The sequence below is a fragment of the Canis aureus genome, chromosome 28 (genome assembly GCF_053574225.1).
Source record: "Canis aureus isolate CA01 chromosome 28, VMU_Caureus_v.1.0, whole genome shotgun sequence".
Classification (NCBI taxonomy): Eukaryota; Metazoa; Chordata; class Mammalia; order Carnivora; family Canidae; genus Canis; species Canis aureus.
Genome location: NC_135638.1, coordinates 20,335,936 through 20,355,677, shown reverse-complemented (window position 1 = coordinate 20,355,677; position 19,742 = coordinate 20,335,936). Strand labels below are relative to the sequence as shown.

General features: G+C 41.0%; 1 protein-coding gene and 1 long non-coding RNA gene across 4 annotated transcripts in view; one reads left to right on the top strand and one right to left on the bottom strand.

The window, feature by feature from the left end:
* The window catches only part of KCNB2 (potassium voltage-gated channel subfamily B member 2), a 396,405-nt gene that overhangs the window by 329,410 nt on the left and 47,253 nt on the right, over positions 1–19,742 (top strand). The window lies entirely within an intron of this gene.
* LOC144300502 (uncharacterized) lies at positions 221–17,908 on the bottom strand. Of its 2 annotated transcripts, none has more exons than XR_013367169.1 (5): positions 17,747–17,908; positions 16,244–16,507; positions 14,178–14,518; positions 10,221–10,288; positions 221–480 (listed from the first exon to the last, which is right to left on the bottom strand). It is a non-coding gene; the product is annotated as an uncharacterized LOC144300502 (long non-coding RNA). The 2 variants fall into 2 exon arrangements; XR_013367168.1 differs by lacking the exon at positions 221–480 and adding an exon at positions 7,108–7,398.

Sequence of the window (19,742 nt, the reverse complement as noted above, 5' to 3'; positions counted from 1 at the left end):
CGGGCAAGAAGAAAAGGCATATCCTCAGAGTGAAGAAAGGGAAGCTACACCTCCCTCCCATACTCCCCTGCCCCCTCCTAGCCTTGACCCCCTCCCCCCCACTTTGCTCCTCAAGGTTTCAATCCATGGGCAGGAACATTGGCAGCACGTGGGAACTTGGTAGCTCTGCAGCATCTCACACTCACCCACACCCGCAGGATCAGAATCTACATTTTAATAAGACCCCCCACACACAAGGTGATTCCTATGCAGGGCCAAGTTCCAGAAGCCCCACTCTGACTCTTTTATTAATGATCAGATGTATGATCTACTTTGTTAGTTGCAAGTGTAAGGAAATCTCAGCTTATTCCAAGTCTTAGAAGAAAGAGTAATGAAGACACCGAAACATCTGCAGGTTGAAAAGCACAAGTACAGAGATGTTGACTGTTGATAACAGCAATGTCTGGCTACCTTGGCCCTGGCCCCGCCTCACTGAGGTTCCTGTGAAGAGAAAAGAGCATGTGCTGGCAGTTTCTTAGATAGAAGCACCCAGAGGTTAGGGAGGGAGTGTTTCCTCCAACTGCCTGTCTGCTCTCCGAGCAGGCGGGGGAGACCCAGGCCCTCACTTCCACCTTCTGCAGCAGCCAGAGAAGAGCCAGTGAAAGCCACTTGGAACTTCCCTGTCACTCAGAGGCCATTAAATTTTTACAAGATGAAAAGTACTTTTTCCAAAAATAAAACTCAGAGTTATCATTTCACTGGGCTGGGGAAATGTACAGTGTCTTTTTATAGCTGCAAATAAGAGCAGTTCTATAACATTCCTAAATTTCCTCCTTTGATTCTACAATCTTCTGTCCTTCGCAGGAAAAATAAAAATAAAAAATCCGTGGTAGCGCCCTCAGGTGTCATTCAGACCCTCGGGGCACACCTGCAGCCGCCTGCACACTCTCAAATTCCTCCACTGGCAGGGACACTTTCTCCTGATGTAAGAGTGCGGTGTCGCCTTCACACCTCTCCTCCTGGGTGTCCCCTTTCACAATAAGCTGTTGTAAAAGCTCAGACGCCTTCAAGGGCCACCCATGGAATGAGAGTGAGTGTGGGGGATGCGGGGACCGTGCAGCAAAGGAGGGGTGTAGCAGGAGGGCATGGCTCATTGCTAGGGAATTTCCATGACTCCTTCCAGCTCATTCAGGGGTCTGGTTTGGTAAAGCTGACCTGGCACATGTTTGCATTATCTTCGACTATCCCAATTCTTGAGGGCCGCAAGAGAGGGCAAGAGAGAGAGCTCATTACTGTCCTGCTCTTGCAGGGGGAGTACTGTGACCAGTCAAGGCTCCCAGCAGCTGGTGTTTTTTCTGCAGACTCCAAAGGAGATAATAAGTCTCCTAGCAGAGATCCCCAAGGAGCAGCTTGCTTATGTTTTGTAGCTATTGTTGTTGTTTTGTCTCACGTAATTTTTTAAAAATGTTGAATTTCTTAGAACATTTAAAAATCAGGAAATTTCACATCTTAAATCCCTATTTCCGGCTTCCTGAGACTTGGGAAATCCAGTGACACTCACCCATATTTCCCCGTGGCAATAGTCAGCCCCGTGTGTAGCCACTGCCTGCTTTAGACACCCCTTCCCCTCCTCCACCATCCCCTCCACACCTGCCCCTGCCTCCCCCCACATTCTGACCCACCTGGTCCCAGAGGGCTTTCCACTTCCCACCCCTTTCTACAGCCAGCTGGGAAGCAGGGTTCCCAGGCAGGGCTGGTGTCTAAGAGGCCAGATGGTTGAGAACAAGGCCTTGGGGAAGGTCTACTTCATTTGGTTTACAAAGAACTAAAATGTTTCTTTGTCTTAGAACAGCAGATTTTCTTTTAGAAGGCTTGCCTTGAAAAGAAAATGAAAAAACAGTGTGGTGAAAACCAAGAGTGCCAGCCTAATGGCAGTATAACTAGCAGGTTCCCTAAGTGCTGTCAGTCCTCCTTTGGGCATCTCTTTGGCTCCAGCCACTCCTCAGGAACGTTCTCCAATCCATGCCATGTATTATCTGGGTGCAGACAACACAGCCCCTCCCCATCCTCACCAACCTGGCTGCAAGGCTGCTGTGAGTCTGTTTCTCCAATGCCCCTGGTGCTGCATTTCACTTCAATCATATAAAAGTGACTCGTCTCTAACCATTTCTTTGTTTTTTTTTAAATTATTATCCGTGATTTGCCATCTATGGAAAAGAACTGAGGACAGTATAATTTATCCACCTCCTGCTTAATCCAAACCTAGCACATTGCCACACAGCTCCAGACTGTTTCTTTCCTGAGGAATAAAAGCGCACAGGTATCCCACCCTGATCTTCTTCTCTTTTTTTTTTCTTAATATTTTTTTAAAGATTTATTTATTTATGATAGACATAGAGACATAGAGAGAGAGAGAGGCAGAGACACAGGAGGAGGGAGAAGCAGGCTCCATGCCGGGAGCCTGATGTGGGACTTGATCCCGGGACTCCAGGATCGCGCCCTGGGCCAAAGGCAGGCACCAAACCGCTGAGCCACCCAGGGATCCCCTGATCTTCTTCTCTTTAACTTCCCAGAGGTCACTAGCAGCCTAAAGCACTTCTCTTATATTAAATACATTTCTTTTAGATTTAAACATTGAATACAGGTTCCTTTTTAAGTGCTATGTGGGGTTCCACTGTAAGATGCCCCATGATGGATTATAGTCTCTTCTTGATGGACATAGAAATTGTTTCCTACTTTTTGTATTACCAGCAATGCTGCAGTGAAGGCTCCCGTGTCTGTCTTCCTACACACACCTGCATGCGTCTCTTTATACTCCTGGAAGTGGAATTGTGAGTCACAAGGCAGCACTTCTTGACTTTATTGCCAAATCCTTCTGCAGAACAATTGCCTTGCTTTAGCTCTCTGAGCAGCCATTCATGAGAGCTTCCTTTCCTCCCCATCTTTTCCACTACTCGGCATGTCAAGGCTCTTGATTTGAGCCAATTTGAGGGTAGGATGACATCTTGTTATTGTTTGAATTTTTCTCTAATTACAGGAAAGGCTGAGTATTTTTTCACATGTTTAGGGGCCGTGGAAATTTCTCATCCTGTGAATTGTCCATTCACTGATGTTGCACTTTTTTTTTTTTTTTTTTGCCCAACAAATATATTTATTTTTATTTTTTTTGTTTTCTTTTTTTTTAATAATAAATTTCTTTTTTATTGGTGTTCAATTTGCCAACATACAGAATAACACCCAGTGCTCATCCCGTCAAATGCCCCCCTCAGTGCCCGTCACCCATTCACCCCCCGCCCTGCCCTCCTCCCCTTCCACCACCCCTAGTTCATTTCCCAGAGTTAGGAGTCTTCATGTTCTGTCTCCCTTTCTGATATTTCCTACCCATCTCTTCTCCCTTTCCTTCTATTCCCTTTCACTATTATTTATATTCCCCAAATGAATGAGACCATATAATGTTTGTCCTTCTCTGATTGACTTATTTCACTCAGCATAATACCCTCCAGTTCCATCCACGTCGAAGCAAATGGTGGGTATTTGTCGTTTCTAAAGGCTGAGGAATATTCCACTGTATACATAGACCACATCTTCTTTATCCATTCATCTTTCGATGGACACCGAGGCTCCTTCCACAGTTTGGCTATTGTGGACATTGTTGCTATAAACATCGGGGTGCAGGTGTCCCGGCGTTTCATCGCATCTGCATCTATGGGGTAAATCCTCAGCAGTGCAATTGCTGGGTCGTAGGGCAGGTCTATTTTTAACTCTTTGAGGAACCTCCACACAGTTTTCCAGAGTGGCTGCACCAGTTCACATTCCCACCAACAGTGCAGGAGGGTTCCCCTTTCTCCGCATCCTCTCCAACATTTGTGGTTTCCTGCCTTGTTCATTTTCCCCATTCTCACTGGTGTGAGGTGGTATCTCATTTCAATTGGGTTGTCCTATGGATTTGTAGATATGTTTTCTAATTCTAGTAAGAAATTGTTTGGAAGTTATGTGCATCACAGATTTCCCTGTGCATACGTGGGTGAGTGTGTGTGTGTGTGTGTGTATTTATATGGGGTCTTGTTTACAGAAATATTTAATTTTAATGTAGTCTAGTTTGTTAATACTTTTCTTTATGGCTTATGTTACATCTTACTTTAAAAAGATTTCCCTATCTTGCAATCATACATACATTTTCCTGTGTTAAAAAGGTTTTGTTTTTTTTTTAAGTTTCAAAGTTTTTTCTAAAAGTTTTAAAGTTCTACTTTTCACATGTAAAGCATTGTTCCTCTGGACCATTTTGTATATGTTAGGAAATAGGAACCTTATCAATTTCCCACTTCCACTGAATTTTTTTTCCCATGCTTATCTGCAATGTCACCTGTGTCACATATGTTTTCACATATGTTTGGAGCTGTTTCTGTTTGCTTGGTCCTTTTTAAAATATGCTACCCCTCAACCACATGCCTTCATTACCAAGGAAGGCTTCAGAGTAATGGCAAGTCCCACTGTCTTCTGTATTTCCAACTTCTCTTAACTCTTTCTAACCTTTGGCTCTTCTGTAAGAATCTTAAGATCAGCTTGTTGTGTATCATGAGAATCTCTTGTGGGACTTCATTTGAATTGCTGTGCTATAGATTAGTTTGGGATCTTCTTTAAAGAGCTATCTTTTGTCAGGTTAAGGAGGTTTCTTTTTATAAGGAGTTTAGTCGGGCACCTGGGTAGCTCAGTAGTTGAGTATAAGCCTTCAGCTCAGGTTGTGATTCCCAGGGTCCTGAGATCAAGTTCTGCATCAGGCTCCCTGCAGAGAACCTGCTTCTCCCTCTGCCTGTGTCTCTGCCTCTCTCTGTGTCTCTCATGAATAAATAAATAAATCTTTAAATATATATATATATATATATATAGAGAGAGAGAGAGAGAGAGAGAGTTTGGTAAGAATTCTTAAGCCTAAATGAGTGTTGAATTCCATAAAAAAAGAACTTTCTGTGTCTATTGACATGATGACATGGTTTATGACATAATCTCTCAATCTATTATATTTCATAATAGAGCTTTTAAATATCAAGCTATGTTTACATTCCTTGAGTATATTGTCCTTGGTCATACATACTGCTGACTTAATTTGCTAGTATTTTATTTAGGGATTTTTCATTCACATTCATTTTTGAGATTAGTCTATAACATTCTTTTTTTTTAATATTTTATGTATTTATTCATGAGAGAGAGAGAGAGAGGCAGAGACACAGGCAGAGGGAGAAGTAGGCTCCATGGCCAGCCGGATGTGGGACTCAATCCCGGGTCTCCAGGATCAAGCCCTGGGCCTAAGGCAGGTGCTAAACCGCTGAGCCACCCAGGGATCCCAGTCTATAACATTCTTATACTTCCTATTCATTTTTAGTTATTAGCCAAATGAGTTGGGTAGCTTTCTCTTTTCCCTCTCTCTAAATTAGTTGATATAATAAAGAGTTTATTTGTTCCTTGAAGATTTGTTAAGCATCATGTGTAAAACCATTCAGGCTTTGTGTCTTTTGACTACTGATTTCAGTTTCTCTAATGGTTATTTTATTCAGACTCTCAACTTCTCCTTGAGTCATTTTGGTAATTCATTGTTTTCTAGGAAATTTTCCATTTCATTGTAGTAGTCAGCATTATTGGCACAAAGAGATACATCATAATACTTCGTGTTTTTAAAACTGTCTACAACATCAGAAGTTACGACCTCTTTACAATTTCTATTTTCTCCTATCATTATTTCTTCTCCTCCGTCTGCTCCATCCTTCCTTTCTCCTGCCTTTTTCACTGTTTCATTTGCACACATACAAAGCTCAACTCTGAAAAGTAACTCCTTCTGCAGTGATTTTGAAATTATAATTGATTTCTGAGATGGTAAGCAGGACTATTTCTAAATTCTCATGAATCTAGGTAGAATGTGCTGCCAGAAAGATTGTCTCCGGGTAGTTTCATCTTCTATCTTCCATGGTATTTTTCTAATTCTGACTATAGACGCCGATGTTGCAACTTGGAGTATAATCAAACCCCAACCCCCAACGCTAAGACTTCCAAACTAGCTGCTTTAGAAGGAAAAAAGGCACCGTTTTATCCTTCTTTGCCTTCATATCCAACAGATTATTTTTCCCTATGTCAGAAATTAGTTTAATTGCTAAATTTTACGTGTTGTAAATGTTTCTATTAAACTTATGAAAAGAAAAAGATATTCTTTTTCAGATACTCGCTCATATATTCTTGTGCCAAACTCAAAGAAAGCCCGTGAGCTTCTTCACTTGCCCCATGATCTTTGTGCCCTGCCCTCCCACATCTTACCCCCTCAACCTGCAGAATCTGTGTGCTTATTTCATCTCAGAGTCCCTGACATTTTTCTATTATCCTAAAGGCTACTCGGTCATAGTCATTCTTTCTCTTTTCCAGATACCATCAAGAAGACCAAATCAAACAGAAAGGGGGGTTGAGGGGGGTGAGGATGGCAGCACATTCCTGTGACAATCTTCTGGCTCCTGGCCAAAAGTTTTACTTAGCGGATCTTCTCTTTCCTTCCTAGACTGTCTGCCTACCCCCAAGTAGTTAAACATAAAGCAACTTCTGCACTTGGAAGGAAGTGTAAATCCCCACCACCTACTTCCCTCTGAGCAGAAAGAGGTTGTTTTTTGTTTGTTTGTTTTTGTTTTGTTTTGTTTTGTTTCCCAAAACAGGTCCCTTCAGGAGGAGACTGGAGTTGCCTGCACTTCTGAGCTCCTTGTTCCCACAGAGCCTGGAGCAGCCCCAACCCTGACGGGACAGTTGCCCTTGGCACAACCCCTTGCCATGAGACTCACAGAAAGTTTCAAGTAGCCCAACTCTTTCAGTGAAACAAAATAGCAATTTCAACACATAATCAGCTACTTCCATCACAGTGGCAGCTGGTACATTGTGAACCTTCAGTAAATATTAATCAATAGCTATCCAGTGGCACTGAAGAGAGACAAAAGCATAATCTGATGGCTTAACCAAGGTCACACTAAACAGAAACCAGGCCTTAATTTTCCAGGGATGGCACATGTCCCACCAGTTAGAGATGCTTGAGCCAGGGGAATCTACCCAACGCCAAAGCATTTTTCATCCACAGGCAAGCTCTGCAAGACAAAGGATGTGTTCTGTTTATGGTTGATCTGTATTAGTGAAAGGAGATTACAAAGACCCTAAACCAGCTTCATGAGAATTTTCTGTAACTGTGTGCTGATCCATCAAGGGAGGGAGCTGAGTTAGATCCTGACTGTAGCCCTTCACACAAAGCCACAGCATTAGCAAATGCCTCCTTCCACCCCAAAATGACCTTTTTGTCTAAGACAGATGCAATCAGTATCACATCTTATGTAGTTTTCTACATCTGAAAGTTGGCCATGCTGGCGATGGGTCTTGACTCCATGAACAATCTTCCAAGAACTAAAACAAAATGGAAGACATTATTTCAAAACACAAAGAGAGGGAACTTTGCCAAAATACGTGACAAATTTAGTCTGTTGGTTACATGGGTAGGTGCTGACATAGCTCCTGATTTTCTCAGATGGTATAATTTCAAACAATCACCCCTTATTGAGAAGATCAGCAGGTTAGCCTAATCTCCAGGCAAGAATGGGAAGAAGGGGGATGCCTGGGTGGCTCAGCGGTTGAGCATCTGCCTTCGGCTCAGGGCATGATCCTGGAGTCCTGGGATGGAGTCCCACGTCGGGCTCCCTGCATGGATCCTGCTTCTGCCTCTGCCTGTGTCTCTGCCTCTCTCTCTGTGTCTCTCATGAACGAATAAATAAAATCTTAAAAAAAAAAATGGGAAGAAGGCTTCTGATGAGAACCACTGTCTGAACTGACAAGGCCTTTGCCGGGCAGAGCAGAAGTCTCCTGGTGAGAGGCTTCTTTCCAGGGCAAACTGTTGCTTCCCAGAGGCATTTCCAGCTCCATTTTCCTAAGTGCTTTACTCTCTGACCTACCTGGTCACCCCTCCTTGATTTTGCTCCCCTCTGTCCTGTACCCACAGGCAAGACACCCCCCAATCCTGCCCCACCCAGCTCCCCTCACTCCATCAAGACCCGCTTTGAAACCCATTCCTACACAGGCCCTGGACTTCCTCTGCCTATACAGCTCCAGGGAGGAGACACCCCATCACAGTCCTTCAGCCTGTTCCCTGGCTCTTGGAGGTGTACTATCGGTAAGACACACCCCATAAATATAGTCTGCCTCATGCCACTTATGTATCTTGTCTCCACCAGATTTTAAGCTCCTTCAGGGAAGAGCCTTTACACTTTAATCAAGTGTTTTGCACATGGCAGTCTCCTAATAAAGATATCATGATTGACTTCCAGTCAGTTAATTTTTTTTAAAGATTTTATTTATTTATTTATTAGAGACACACAGAGAGAGGCAGAGACATAGGCAGCAGGATAAGCAGGCTCCTTGAAGGAAGCCTGATGCAGGACTCAATCCCAGGACCCTGGGGTCACAACCTGAGCCAAAGGCAGACGCTCAACCACTGAGCCACCCAGGTGCCCCAGTCAGTTAATTTTCCAATGTACCTACAATCACAGTCATGATTATAAAGGCTATTTTTTAAAGCTACTAAAACTTTGCTTGTGATTCATAAAATTCATGAAGAACCAAGGATGAAGTAAGTCCTCAAGCTCTTGACTCAAACTGACTATTGCTGTCGAGACAGCTATACCTTTTAAAATAAAAAACCCTTCCATAGACATAAAGGTAAATTACACATAGCACCTTGCCATCACGAAAGCCTCACACTTGAAAAACTACAAAATTAGGCTCCTGGTTCTTCAGGAATGGAGGCTGATATTATGATTCCCCAGTAGGACCGTGATACATAAACTGCTGCTGCCTCTCAGCAGAGAGGAACATAAGCCAGTCTCTCTCTTTTACAATTATTTTATTTAGAAGGCATGGAAGAGATATATAGAAAAATAACAATGTGAAGAGTACAGGGAGAACTCATTTCTCGGAGCGGGTTTTAAATGAATTAGAAATGTATTTTCACCATCTGCTGCTGCTACTGCTCTTATGAAATTTGGGATTCACAAATTGCAGTTTGTATAACACTAACTCTGGGACTCGGAGAATCTACTCAGGATCTGCAGCCTGGGGGAAATGTTCTGGATTACTTCTGAAAGCTCTGCAGCACAATAAGGAACAGACTCTCTGTAGGGCTTCCCCAACATCTGACAGGCAGCCCCACATGCGCGTCAGGGGAGACGGAGGATGACAGCACCATAGTACTGGGTACTGTACCACATTTCATGTTGGAAAATCCTTCACAACATTCGCTGTGACTGTTCCCAGCATCACTGAATAGAGAAATCCTCATTATCCACCTAAAAAGACATGCTCACTGAGGCTAAAAACATAGGAACACCGGACACCGAGGGAGAAGAAAAAGAATGTAAAGGTACATTCTCACACAGCCTCTCTCAAGGAGAAAGACATCTCCCTTATCCAAGTATTTTGTTAAAAAAATTAACAGTAAACATGAAGTGATAAAAGCAGAACTCTTTTTTTTTCATTATTTCTTTATCTTCATTTTTCATTAGATTGGAAAGTGAAAGGAAAGATAGGGACAGAGAAGTTCTCTTCTGAAGTTCTCTAATCATGTCTCAGAGGGTTAGATTCAGACTCTGCAGTTCTAGAACATTCTCTCTAGCAAAGTAACCTCAGGCAGCCAATCTACCAAATACAAATACCTAAAGGTTATTTCACTCATCCTGCCACAGTGCCAGGCGCTGGGACTGCAGAGATGAAAAGACAAGGCACAGAAGGCATAGAAAGGAAAGACAAGTCTAGTCAGAGGGCATAGATGCTGGCAATCACAGTGGGTATGACCACGTGTTCATGGAGGAAGGTATAGAGCGTGGCAGGGCAGAGACAGGATGCAGAACCAGTCAGTCTCAGCCCCACCAATCCAGTGTTCTTCATACCTGTGAAGCCCGGGTCCCCTCCTGTCCTCCTACCCTGAAAACCACTTGCCACACTTGTTCCCCGCAGTCACTACAGGAAGCATAGCACCAGACTTGTGCAGGGAAAAGTGAAATGTATATGCATTTTAAGCACCTATTCTCTACAGGGGGCATTATTTTATCTAATCCTCACCACAACTTCATTTTCCAGATGAGAAAACTGAGGCCCAGAGAAGTTATGTGGTACCCATATCAGAGAGTAAGAATCAAAGGGGCCACCTCTGACCTCAAGATCATGTTCCCTTCACTTACATTTCACTGTTTCCACTCCTTTTGCCTGTAAATAATTGTAAACAGCAACGATGGAGGTAGCCTTATTTCTGTAGACAGAAGTAGACAAGTTTAGGTTAGTGTAGATCGCAATCTGAGGCAGAAATTTAATTTACTGCAAATGGTGGCTCATTATATGCATTTTGGGATTACACTGAAAAACTATCAAGAATACCAAGCATAGCTCTCCCACCATGAGACTCTTGGCCCAAACCCTGTTGTCCTCAGGGCCAGTGCAGTCATGTTGGGGGACACTGAATCCATATGACACATGGTTCAACATGACTAAGATTGTCACCTCTCTTAATTCTAATCACCCTGCTTAAATATCGTATATAAATAAATACAATAAAAATGGAACACCAATTCCTGCATTGATGCAAAAATCTTAGTGGTTATAAAACCACATGCTGCTTACATACTTTCAATATAAACTAAATTTATTTTCTTGGAACCATAAAGACTGTGGCCCTGTGTCATCACTAGGCAGCAATGACAGAGACAGATTCAAAGAATACAGACGTAGAGCTGAAGATGATCATGACTACTGTTTCCATTTGCAGGATGGGTATGAGGGAGCTGTCAAGGTCCTCCATGAAGTTCCATTGCTGCCTTAAAAACTATCATACATGCTTATGTAGCAAGAACTGGAAAGGAGGAAGATTAATAGCAAAAAGATAAGCTAATAAAGTTATTGATGAACAGAGTTTGTATGATACAGTTCTCTGAAATGGTAACTCTCTAGTTTAGGTTATAGGAGACCTGTCTTCTTTCCAAGATGTGAACGAAGAAAGCCAAGGCCAAAAATGTGGGCTACCTTGTGCCTTGTAGTCCACTTTAGCACTTACATATGACATCTAAAATGCAGGCAAGCACTTTGATGAATAAATGATGGAGTGAATGAATGATTTCCTTAGCCATTCACTCATGGTTCATAAATTGTTGTATTATGGAACTTTTTCTGAGCTTTAACTAAAGCTGGACCTGTTCCAGACAGAGCTGGTGATGCCATGGCTTAAGCTAAAGGGATGTTCTGGCCAAAAGTATCTAGGAATTTTTTTTTCCTTTTAAAACACAAGCTCTCAAGAGTTAACACATCACATTTACTATCAAGCATTCCTCCTGGTGTAAATAATTTAATCAGATATCATCCTTGTCACAGATGACTGATCAAATGGGAGTTTTAGGTAAGCTCTGAGTGGAGAGGAGAGAATTTGGGAGTTTGGCAGGTGGATCTGAAATGTGCTCCCAGATCTGAGAAGCCAGAGCAGACTTGTAAGAGGAAGTGGGTTAGAAACTGGGGAGAAGCCAAAGACATCATGTCTGCACCCTCATTATGCCTCCATCCCCTTGTCAGTGCTCACTGAAAACAACAGTAGGAGAGGAAATCTACAGTTGTTTCCTGAGCTTTATTAGGCTCTCAGGTTGTCCATTTTAAACTTCTTTCCTCCTGGGGATCATTCACAATCAGTAGCTTCCCAGTACTGGGCTCTCACTATGTGATTTGCAGGAACACTTCCTGTTGTTCACTCTGGAGAGAGGACACCAGCTGTGGGTGTGAAGAGGGGAGCCAGGAGCAATGACCCGCAGGCCAGGGCCCCATATCATTGGGAGTGGCAGCAACAACAGGAAGTTTCTAGGTGGGCCACTACCCATGGAAAATCAAAAATGACCTCTTTGGGGACACCTGGGTGGCTCAGCGGTTGAGCGTCTGTCTTCAGCTCGGAGCATGATCCCAGGTCCAGGGATCGAATCCCATATCGGGCTCCCTTCAGGGAGCCTGCTTCTCCCTCTGTTTATGTCTCTGCCTTTCTCTGTGTGTCTCTCATGAATAAATAAGTGAAATCTTTTTTAAAAATTACCTCTTAGGCAAATTAGAAGGCCCTTCCAAAAACAGCTAAGGCTACTCCTGCTCCATCCTCTTCTTTCATTTTTACATAGGCCACCTGGCTCTTCCAGAGCCACTTACTAGGTACCTAGCACATGTCATGTGTTTCCCATAAATCACCGCACGGAACCTCCAATGGCCTGAAAAGTTGGCAGACTGTCCCTATTTTATAGCTGAGGAAATAGGCTCCCAACGGTATCCCAGCTTATCTGAGGTTTATGTCACTGTAAAGTGGCCAAGCCAGAAATCAAATCTGTACAAGACTTCCTGGACTATTCCCTTTTCTCACTCCTACACTGCTTCATATCCTCATGCTGTATCTCACTCAGTTCTGGTTTAATTTTTACTAAATCCTCTAAGAAAATTGTTGCCTATGAAAATTTTTCTACCATTTGATGGCTCTGGACACAAAGCCATTAGGTTGTAAATTAAATTAAATCACTGCTCAAACAAGTATGCAAAATAATCTTTAAAAGCAGCAAATGTGCTTAAGGAAATGACCACGATAGCATTTCACTTCTGAGACCGTGAGCTTTTCAGTGCCAACTGATCAACCCTCGGGAATATTTAATGATTTTGTCCTGGACTACTGCACAGCCAGAAAATGTGGTTTGACCTTAGGATGATGAATGTGTGTGATTTAGATCTGAGGACTGATAAAAAGAAGGAGGTTTATGCAAGTTGACAAAAAACAAGCTGGCCATGGCTCAGTGTGATTTGCTATTTATGGAGAGCTTCTGTTTGCTTTTGTGGTAGATTTATCTGCCCTGACATTTATTTTGCTTATTAAAAAAAATTCACACTCATCAGTTTGCTATCTGGGCATGATAAATACATTTAATGTCCCAAGTCCTATTAAACTAAATTTATTTTCCATTCCAGCATCGAGCAGAAAATATACCTTTGATTTGTTCTGTTGAGTGCTTTATCCTGGGATTTTTTTATGCACTTTATATTTTTAGATATTTTACTTGTACTTCTGGGACTTCTGCCTCTTTTAACCTATAAAGCCCACAATATTAATAAACACAAATTGAAACCTAAAGTTTAATCATAAAACCTTTCACAGTAGGACTAAGTAAGCTGTGCAAAGTGTTTTTTATGTATGCATCACCTTCTTCAATCTTTGTGTGTATTAGTTATCAAAATTAGTTGAAACGACTAAGAGTAGTGCAACTCAGCAAAAGATTGTCTCACTTTTTGGGGATCACCTAACAGATAACACAGGAAAAATGTTGAGCTGTGGGTGATGTCCACACAAAACCAAAATATCTAATGACTTTCTTTTTTAATCTAGATGTTTTATTATACAAACTTAAAAGCGACATAGTTTGATTGAATTGTTTTGTTATATGGACACTTAACAGAAACATTCACAGAGAACATAGTAAATTCCAGAACACTGTAAAATCAGTTTTTAAACCCAGAAGTGTGCCAATCCAAATGATACAATAATAAAGTCATGTATAAACCCAATTGCACATTCTTTCATGCCACCCACAGTTGAGCCCCTTCTGTCTGCCGGGCACTGTTCTGGGCATAGAGGATACAGCAGTAAGCCAGATTGGCACTTACCTTGCTCTCTTGGAGCTAATTGTCTAATTAACAAGAAAAATCTCAGAGTGTGATAGTGCTGTGCCAGGAAGTAAAGTGAGGAGTGAGGGTAGGTAGATGGTGAAAGTCTCACTTAGGTAACATTGAGCCTGAGGTCTGAATGACAAGAAGTAGCCAGCGATGCGGCAATGAGCAGGGCAAGAATTGCAGGTGTCAAGGCGAGCAGAAATGCTAAAAGTGGGGAGGAGCTTGGCGAGAGGCCCGTGATCACGGTGGAGAGTGGAGGAGAGGAGGTCAGAGAGAGGAAGTGCAGGGCTATGTGGGGCTGTCCAGGCCTGGGCAAGGAGCTTGCATTTCATTCTGGATGTGAGAGGAAGCCATTAGAGGGTTTTAAGAGGAAACACCCAGTCTGATTTACATTTTTTTAAAGTTCTCAACATCAAAGTTCAAGTTGTGAGTGTGCACTAATTCTCAGAATAAAGAGCCAATGGAATTACCTGCTGATTATGTCCAATTGCATGACATCACATCGCCTCCTCACTTCACTGCTCACCTTGCAGCGTGACCATGAAGAGGCCATACTTGATCCGTCCATCAGTCTTTCTAAAGGCTTCTCCTGTGAGGCACCGATGGCAGCAGTCTCCTTGCCATTTCATTTTGTTTCCATGTTGTCTGGTCTAAACTCTCATTTGCCAATAGCCTTACATGTGATTCAAGCAAGTCTCCATCACTCTCATAACTCTATCTCAAGAGTATTGATTTTACTTTGCAACAGGTTTACACTGCGTATTTTAGAGCATCTGGACACTCAGTGAGGACCTAGTCCTGATGGCACTTGCTAGAGTTAAGGGAGGGATATTAAAGAGATATTGTAAATATTCAGGTGAGCATTTTCATGCTTTGTTCCTGTAGATCTCTTAACTCCAAGAAGTGAGGTAGCAAACACTCCTATGATCCACCAACCTTGCCCCTACGGCCCTAGAAAGTGGTTGGGAAAAATGGGCCAACAGTGATAAAGCAATCAGTGAGCACAAGAGAATGATACTTATTAGCTTTCTGTAATAATGTGATGGGCAGAACAAGGGCACTCCGAAAAATATGCCTGTGTCCCCAGCATATGTCAATATGTTATGTTCTATGGCAAAAAGGAATTATGGCTGCAAATGGAATTAAGGTTACTAATCAGCAGACCTTAAAATAAGGAGATTATCCTGGAATATCCAGGGGGGCCCCTTGTAATTGCAAGGGTCTTTACACCAGAAGAAGGAATCAGAATAGAGTCATAGAAAGATGTGACAAAAGGAGAAAGGCATGGGTTGATGCCTTTGAAGAAGAGGGGTCCATGACCCAAAAAACAGGGGTGGCCTTGAGAAGCTGGAAAGATCAAGGAAATGCATTATTGCCTAGAGCCTCCTAAAAGGGATACAACCAAAAATAAAATAAAAATAAAATAAAATAAAATAAAATAAAATAAAATAAAATAAAATAAAATAAAATAAAAGGGATACAACCCTGTCAACACACTAATTTTACCCCAATGAGACCTGTTTCGAACTTCTGAACTACAGGACTGACAGATAATAAATCTGCATTTTTTAAGTGGGTGGTAAATGGTTACCACAGCAACAAAAAAGCAATAAGTAGAATAAAGCTCCACTTGTGGAATAAGTTAAGAGGTTCAAGAGGTGACGATGAGAGCCATGAACAGAGCAGAGTCTCAGGCTAAGAGTTTCTCACAAGGGATACAAATCGTGATCCAAAGGACCTGTGATAGAAAACCTTCTGCCAAAGACAAGACAAAACAAAGCTCTTAATTAACATTGTCGGGGCCAGCCCTCATGACCAGCAGCCTACCTAAATTAATGCAGGGTACAGAGTGTTTTTGAATGGTTTCACATAAATTTTAAAATGTTGGGGTTAATTAATATGGCTGCTGATTAGGGGATAGATCTTGTTCCTAATTTTAAAAGTCTATATTTCATAACAATTTGAGCTGTCATTTACTGCTCATAAAATTAGCAGGGCATAATATCCTTGAGCTTTTATTTTTTTCAAGTTTCTAAAATAAGTTTCTGTAAACTTCCGTGGATCTTTGAGAGGAGTTATGATGAAGCATAATCTATACATTGGCAGAGTTTTATTTTGCTGAATGTTCCAGACTAAGAGAAGGTTTGTTCAGAAAATCCTCCTAAGTGCCTATCGATATTTAATAAACCTGACTCTGATGACAAGTGTCAGCCAGTCCCTCTTCCAGAAAGTTGACACTGTCTATGTTTATCTGTTACATAAGCCAGTCTGGGGAGGACAACATCACCTGCATACCTTGCTCTGAGAATTGGTGTGGTTTAGCCTCTGTCTCTCTCTAAATTTTCTCCTCCTTAGGACACATGTAACATATCTTTCAACTTTTGTGTCCACACTATGTACAGCACAACACAGTATCTTTCACAGAGTGAACATGATATTTCACCAACAAAATAAAGGAAATTTTCTAATTATAGCTCAGATGTTGAATTAAGTAGCCTTATCAGATTCATAATTATGTATGAATCCTCATACTTACATAGGAAACTTCCGTGTTTATACATCTGTGCAGATGTGTGTATGTAAATATACAAAGTTCATCCTAATATAGCTCATTTTGCCTGCTGCAAAATATCAGACTGTTGAGATCTAAATTATTAGGTCAAATACACTAATTCCAGTGATCCAGAAAATGTTTCAAAAGAAAGCATTTGTATTTAGCAGTCAGAAATTCTTGTTCTTGCCATACTTTTTCAAAATGATTGCTTTTAATTGAGGGTTTTTCTGGATCCAGGCTCTGTTGCTAGAAAGAAAAAGTCAAGATATGAGTCATTCAGAGAAATTCATATTGTCAACCTGATAACAGACATCAAGTCCAGAAAATTCCTTTTCCCTTTTGTTGTCAATATCTATTTACCCCAAATGGGCATTTTAAAATCATGTTTTTGTTATTGTTCTGGGCTGCTAGGAAATTAGAATAGCCTCATGGAAAATACAAGAATGGTTGTGACTGGGGATCCCTGGGTGGCGCAGAGGTTTGGCGCCTGCCTTTGGCCCAGGACGCGATCCTGGAGACCCGGGATCGAGTCCCACATCGGGCTTCCGGTGCATGGAGCCTGCTTCTCCCTCTGCCTGTGTCTCTGCCTCTCTCTCTCTCTGTGACTATCATAAATAAATAAATAAATAAAAATTTAAAAAAAAAAAAAAAGAATGGTTGTGCCTAAAAATGTGTAGATGTAAATAACATGTGCATTATCTAAATTCTAGACCATTCCAGACCAAACTTTTTCTTTATATCATTATAATATAGGAAATTACCCTGATCTTTCATGTATTTATCCCTATGTTGTGACAGAGGCCACACTCATTAATTTTATATAATTCCTTATCCTTGGAATATAGTGGTCCTCTAAATCTTTTTTGAATTTCATTCTACAAATAACAGAAAACTAACAAAACAATACAAAATCAAGTGAAAATTTAAAAATTATCTAATTAATTTTAGTGTTTGATGTAATAATAATAAAACTAGATAAATAAAGCCTCCAGACCCTAACTTATCCAACTTAGCAAGATAATAGAGAACTTAAGAAATTATCTAAACATCAAATTTAGAAAAGCAACTGTTGCCACTATTGAGATATTTAAAGCATAAGTCACCTTCATCTGAATTATCCACAGAATATTCCAATCCCCTCTCCTTGTTTTGCATACATACTCATAGATCAAGATTAAGTGTTTTATTTAAGAACCTATTTAAAAGATAGTAGCAGCTAATCATTTAAAATTAGCTCCCTTGACCAGAACTACACAGCCATGCAAAACCAAAGCTTGGGACTTGATCCTAATTATTCAGATTGATCGTCTACTTCCCTCAAATTCATTAATTCAGAACTCCTGCTTCTAGCACACTCCCTCATTTGGGTGGTCTTGATCTCACCCTTGAAAGCATTATTGCTTAGGGAGGAAGGATGACTGTTTTAAATAAATCCTAAGTATGGGAAATCAGTATAAAATTCCATCAAGTAAAAAAAATTCTCACCCTGATACTGTATTCTTCATTTGCAATTTTGACTTGTTGGATGCACCCTATTCTCAGATACGGGAGGACTTGGTGTGTCTTGGAAGAGAGTATAACAGACCCTGATGAAAAGATGGGGGTGCCCTGGGTGGTTACAAAACAAACCTGTGTGGTTCGAGGACAGTTACATCTGATAGTTCTAGAATTTTTTTTTTTTTTTGATAGTTCTAGAATTTTAAGGATTACTTGGGCTTTCTGAAAGCAGCCCATGGACTCTGGGGACTGTCTTAGCTGTCTTTCGTTTCATCCTTCAAATTCTGTTGTTTTTCTTTTCAATGGGGATTTATTTCTTTATGGAATTCAAGAGGATTTACATGTCTAACAAGGACTAATATATCTGAAGGGAACTGAACACCTAGGTGTCTGACAGATTACAACTATAGGCAAAAAATACCATTGACATTGAAAAGCTCACCACCTATATTGTCTGGTGGCATAGTTATTCTCTGGCCTGCATTATGGAGGCCAAAGCAACATTAGCCTAAACTATACTCACCAAGTATAGTGAAATTAAGCCAGGGCTCTTATCAAACCAAGCCAGAAGTTTTCCTTACTCTTTTATATTTCTTTCTAATTTTGCTGAGCTACCTAGAAATTTATTTTAAGAGGTTGTTTCTTCGTGGGCTCATGAACGTTACTTTTCAGACAACTTTATAAAAGCTGTCTGAATTCAACAAATATTAGATAATTATTCTTTGAATATCAATTACAGACCCATCACTATGTCAAGCCAATAAGATTCCAAGGGTTTCTTTCACATGTACCAATGTGCCTGGCTTCTGATAAATTTATTCTAGATTTCCTTTAATTTACAGTCTTCTCCTAGTGAAAGCCTGTCAGCTTAATTTATTTTTTGCTCGGTGAAAGTGATTTACCCCACTGAAGGACAGTTGCTTTAACTGAGAACTTTCATGCTTGAGTAGAGGAAACAACAAACTATAGGTTCCATTTTAAAGTAGTAAGTTTAATAGCCCTGAATGCCGATAAGTTGCTTTTTTTCTTAAAGATTTTATTTATTTATTTGTTTAATTTTTTATTTTTTTATTTTATTTTTTTATTTTTTGGAGAAAGAGAATGTATGTGGGAAAAACAGAGGGAGAGAGAATTTCAACCAGACTCTGCTGAGCGTGGGGCTCGATCCCATGACCTTGAGATCATGACCTCTGCGAAAACCAATGAGTCAGTTGCTTAACCAACTGTGCCACCCAGACACTCCCTTATTTGCTTTAGAAACTATCATTTATTTCATTGTTTTGGCCCTCTGCATTGCTCTAGTCTAGAAGTAGTCTAGAAGTCTAGACTTCTAGTCTAGAAGTGGGGTCAGAGAGGGTTGCAGGAATACAGAGAGCCAGCCACACAAGGACAGAGAGCTGGAAGCTGGTGGCAGAGGCACAGACTCCTGCTAGAAGATGACTCTGGCATTGTAGTGAGCAGGGTACAACAGGATATCTGAGTGGAATGACAATCTTAGGAGCATTTTAGCAAATGACTGGCAAAAAACAGCAGAGTTTCAAAAAAAAAAAAAAAAAAAGAGGCAGAAGCCTGTCCAGGGCCATCCAGGCAGTGGTCAATATGTAAGAGTCAGAAAGCCATGCACTGCTTTTTTTTTTTTTTTTTTAAATGTAAGCAAATGTGTATATATATTTCTGTCCTCACCACCATTTTTACACCAAAAGTAGCATATTATAACCTTCAATGCCTTGCTTTTTTCACTGAATGAATACAGAAGACCACTCCATTATAGTCTGTGGAAAGCTTCCCCTTTTCTTTTTCACAGCTGCACAGTATTCCACTGTGGATGTGCTATAGTTTATGGTACTGAAAGACATTTGGCAACAGCCTGTTTTCTTCTTATGAACAATGCTAGAATTAATAGCCTTGTACATAGGTCACTCTGTGCTTTTGCCATTTTACCTCTCAGATAGATTCCTAGAAGTGGGTTTGCTGATTCAAGGTA